This window comes from Sesamum indicum, linkage group LG11 (assembly GCF_026168435.1).
Source record: "Sesamum indicum cultivar Baizhima isolate 11 linkage group LG11, ASM2616843v1, whole genome shotgun sequence".
Classification (NCBI taxonomy): Eukaryota; Viridiplantae; Streptophyta; class Magnoliopsida; order Lamiales; family Pedaliaceae; genus Sesamum; species Sesamum indicum.
In genome coordinates this window covers 4,331,521-4,336,860 of record NC_142667.1, presented here as the reverse complement: position 1 = coordinate 4,336,860, position 5,340 = coordinate 4,331,521, and the positions used below count along the sequence as shown (strand labels likewise).

General features: G+C 36.4%; 1 long non-coding RNA gene across 1 annotated transcript; it reads left to right on the top strand.

Annotated features, from left to right (window-relative positions):
* Positions 1–3,488: 3,488 nt before the first annotated feature.
* On the top strand, positions 3,489–5,340 carry LOC148785022 (uncharacterized). The gene is made up of 3 exons (XR_016062917.1): positions 3,489–3,546; positions 4,213–4,279; positions 5,099–5,340. It is a non-coding gene; the product is annotated as an uncharacterized LOC148785022 (long non-coding RNA).

Genomic DNA, 5,340 nt, shown 5'->3' with positions numbered 1-5,340 from the left:
TGAATTTTCTTTGACCCCAAACTTACTTAAGCATCGGAGTGTTATCGTCGGGACAAACCTGACTAGCTTAATCTTCTTTCTTTATCTTCAGATATCAAATTTGGAGTGGTGACATGGAGAGGTCGTGGTCTTTGATCGAGATCAAACGTAATCCATCCGGATCAGATTGGCGTCGTCTGTGGGAACCATTTGAGGATAAAAACAAAACCTTAGCATGGAGGCACATTCGGGGGGAATGTGCCAGTGATTGAGGGAGCTCCAAGGGAGGTTGAAAGAACGATCCAGTTAACACAAACTGAATTGCAACGAATGATGGAAGAAGCAGGAAAGAATGCTATCATAGCATATGAACGTAGAAATGCCTTACCCACGAAAAATGAGACCTTGAGAAGAAGGGTAGTAAGAGAAAGAGAAGTCGAGAGAGTAACAAAAGGCGTGATTAGGAGGGCCCCAGATTTGAGACGAGTAGCTGCATCATCTGAAGTGGGGTCAGGTGCTCTCGGAGGGAGCCAGAGACGCGAACCTGCGATCTCTGGGGCGAAAGTTGATAGTGTTGGCAAGCAAATACAGACGCTTGGAAAACAGAGATGAACTTCAAAGAAAAGGGGAGTTAGTCACACAGAACAAAAATTCTCCATTTTGCAATAGAATACTGACAGAAGTTGTGAATGCTAACTTCAGAATGCCTGATTTACCGAAATATGATGGGTTGAAAGATCCACAAGAACATGTATCTGCCTTTGACTTGGTGATGAATTTATATGGGCAATCCAATTCAATTAAAGCTAAATTGTTTGTTACCACACTAACAGGCAAAGCACAAGAATGGTTTACCAATTTACCTTTCGGGAGTGTAGAATCATATGCATAGTTGGTGCAAAAGTTTGTTTTTCACTTTGCTAGCAAGAGAAAGCAAAAAAGATCTGCCACGTATCTCTTTACTATTAGGCAGAGGGAGAATGAGACGTTGAAGAACTTTTTGGGAAGATTTAATAATGAAACTCTCGAAGTCTAGAATTTGAGGATTAACATGATTGTGAGTATCCTGATACATGGGTTGAAAAAAGGGCCATTTGCCTCTGCTCTAGCTAGGGACCCACCCACGAACGTAGAACAGTTGATGCGCTTAGCGCAAAAATACATCAATGAAGAGGAAATGAACGCAATGAAGGATGGGGAATGGTTGGGTGGACACAAAGGTCGAGATCACGACCATGGTAAGGGAGAGGGAAGTAAGCAAAAAGTAGATAGAGGTCGAGATCCTCCTTACCAACCAAAGTATCACTAATACACTCCTTTGAACACAACTCGGACTAAAGCATTGATGATTATAGAGAAATCTGATGTTCTGAAGTGGCCCCATCATACACGATTTACGCCAGCAAAGAAATTCTCGAGTAAATATTGCAAATTCCACCGAGAACGGGGGCATGACACCGAAGAATGCTTTCAGCTAAAAGATGAGATAGAACGATTGATCAAACAGGGATATTTTAAAGACCTTATACTGAGAGGTCGAGAGGCTGAGAGCAGTGTCAGAAGGAGCCAGTCGAGCAGTCGTGATAGATATCAGGGTTGAGGAGTTGGTGAAGAGTTCGATCGTTGGATCCCCTGGCTCACCTCGAGCAAGCTTTTGCGATGATGAGAAACTTTAGGATGAAACTTAACCCAACAAAATTCACTTTTGGAGTGACAGGAGGAAAGTTTCTGGGGTATTTGGTCAGCGAGAGAGGCATTGAAGCAAATTCTGAAAAGATAGAGGCCATCCTGAAACTGAAGTCGCCAACCACCTTCAAAGAAGTCCAAAAACTTATGGGAAAGCTTGCATCCCTTAACCGTTTAATTTCTAAATTATCATATAGAAATCTTCCCTTTTTTAAGGTGTTGAGAAAGGCCAAAGAATTTAAATGAACTAAGGAGTGTGAGCAAGCGTTTCAAGATTTAAAAACCTATCTACGCTCACCCCCGTTACATGCAAACCCGAAGGGGATGAGACGCTATATTTGTACTTGGTCGTTTTTGAAAATGCAGTTTGTTCAGTGTTGGTAAGGGAAGACGAAGGGGTGCAGAATCCAGTTTACAATGTAAGTAAAATGCTACAAGGAGCTGAGAAGAGGTATGCTGAAATTGAAAAATTAGCGCTTGCATTAGTTGTGACCGCTCGCAAGTTGCGACCTTACTTTCAAGCCCATCGCACAGTTTTTTGACTAATCACCCATTGCGTAATGTGCTGGCGCGACCTGATGCCTCAGGAAGACTTGTGAAATGGGTAGTTGAACTGGGGGAATACGACATAGAATATCAAGCTCGGACAGCATTAAAAGGACAGATATTGGCAGATTTCATGATCGAGCTCGCATGGGACCCTGAAATTAGTCACAAGCTAGATAGATGGATGTTACATGTGGATGGACCTTCTAATGCTGGCAATGGAGGAGTTGGGATACTAATCCAAGGTCCAGATAAGGTAGAGATCGAAGTTGCAGCAATGTTATCTTTCCCAATAATAAATAATGAAGCAGAGTATGAGGCTCTAATTATGGGTTTAAAGCTGGCAATTGAAGCCGGGGCAAGGGACTTAGAAGTATACACAAATTCTCAGCTTGTAGCTTTACAGATCGATGGGACTTATGAAACCAAGGAGAAGAATATGATATTGTACCACATTAAAGCTAAATCTTTGATGTCTAAATTTCATAGATGTCAGGTCCATCAGATTCCAAGATGTGAGAATGATAAGGCGTATTCCTTATAGAAATTTGGAGCCACCTTGTCTGGGATTCGAGATCGCAAAATAACAGTAATGATTCGAGATAGACCTGCGATCTCTGAGCAGGTGGAGGTGAATGCTGTGGATGAGTCACCATCATGGAAAGATGAGATAATCCGGTACTTGAAAGAAGGAGCCCTACCAGACAATCCCATATGCGCACGAAGACTTAAAATGAAAGCAGCTCGTTTTACATTGATCGGCACGCAACTATACAAACGAACTGTGGAAGGACCTCTACTAAAGTGTTTGGATGCAGAAAGAGCAAAATGTGACGCCCCAAATATTATAATACATAATTGTAGGATTAATTGGTAAATTTTCGTGAAATTTAGTTAATTAGCCACTAAATTATGGGTCATAATTGAAATATAATAAAACTTGAACGAATTCAATTGGAGTTCGTTATAATATTTGGGGACAGCTTATATTAATTAAGAAAATTTAGGAGGAACGTGATGGGAATTTTGCTAAAAGTCTAATAAAAAATAATAATAATGTATAATAATAGTATTATGTATAAATATTAGTAAATTATATATACATATATTAGTATATGTATATATATTTTAGTAAATAATGTACATATTTAGTAAATAATATATATATATATATAAAAGAAAAGAGAGTGAGAGAATTGAGAGCGGGAAGTGGGGGCCACCTCCCACCGCCTCACTCTCTCATTCTCTTTATTTTTCTTTGTCTTGGTACATAACACACAACACACACACAAACATACACACACTTTCGGCAAGAAGAAAGAGAAAGGAACAGAGGTACGAATTATAATTATAATTTTCATTAATTTATACAATTATAGTATTTAATTAGCTCATTTATTAAATGTTATTTATATTGAGCGATGTACTATTTAACCGGAATATTTTACGAGTTTGGCTATTTAAAATAGTGTCGAATTAAATATCAAATTTAATATAAAAATGATATCGTTGGTTAATTAGATTATTAAATTCATTAGATTTGAAGATTGTTATAGCCAATTTATACAATTCCATCGGAATTATTAATCAAATACGCAATTCTACGTATTGTTATTTAATTAAATTATATAATAGCGAGAAATTGATAAGAAATCCGTAGGAATATTCCGAAAACTATACTTAAGAAATAATATATTGTTAAAGAGGAAGAATAAGGTTTTAATGATAATTTAATTTAAGAATGTTATTAAAAAATGGTAGTTATAATATATAACGAGTTTCGTTAAATAAATTCTTATGCATCACTTGATAAATTATAAATATTTTTATGAAGCTTATAGTGTCTAGTTATTGGGAAGAACTAGAACGAAAATATATATTTCGATAGAAATAGAATATTAAAGAATTATTGAAAATCGTACGAATAAGATTTAATATTATATTTAAAAGAAACTACGATATTCTTGATATATTAATTGTATATGGTATAACTCATTATAGGATACGGGGGTGAGGTGAAAGGACTGACAATTAGAGGTTGAGTAGAAAGAAACGTTGTGAGGTTGAGGTAAGTAAATAATTAGTATTATCTATATATGTCCTCTTTATTTGTGGTATTACTATTATATGACTTTGTGGTTCATACTGATATTGATGTATCTGAAAATATATGAGTGGTGAATGATTTGATTTGACTGACAATATTGTGTGCGTGAAATGAGAAAATACGTTGAAATATTATGTTTATTGTTTAATGTGTTGTGGATGTCTGAAAATGAGAATATGTTGATATATTATTTTATGTTACTAGTTGCTTATAAGAATGGTGATATGTTGAAATGAGGGAGTGGTGGAAATTGAATATAATTGTGGTGTGAATACCCCTTGATGTGTTGAAAAGCCTATAAGGCGAAATGATATGAAAAGAGCGATGTTGCGATATGAAAAAGATGTGAAATGAAAATAGTGATGCTGCGATATGAAAAAAAAAATATGATATGAAAAGAGCGATGCTGCGATTTAAAAAAAAGTATGATATGAAAATAGCGATGCTGCGAAATGAAAGAGCTATGATGCGAAATGAGATTGATGAGCCGGCTGTCAAGGGGATTCACTTAAATTTATATAATGGTGAGATTGAGTTGACGGCAAAAACACGATATTACCTTCTGGTAAGCAAACTAGGAAAAAGGAAGTTTAATTGATTATTTTATTGTGAGATAGCTATGTGGTGCTACAATTGATTATGTTGGAGTTAAATTGACTGTAATCCATGCATGTTGCCTACTTGTCTTGTTTGGGTTGTGTTTGATATACATATATAGATAAGGCTGATTATCTACTTACTGAGTGGTAGGCTCATCCCTCTGTTGATATTTTCTTTCAGGAGTAAACTTTGAGGTGTTTGACTGTTGAAGATTAGGTCTACGCGCTATACTCAGGCAGGTCGGGCCAGTATGCTGTTTTCTCCTCGTTGTCAATTAGAGTACAGATCATATTTTGTTGTATAGAGGGAACGTAAGCATGGAGATTACTTGTGGTGTTTGATATGTATATATATAATATTGTGGGTTGATAATACCTATTATGACGTATTGGAATTACGTATACAAATTGATTAGATGATTA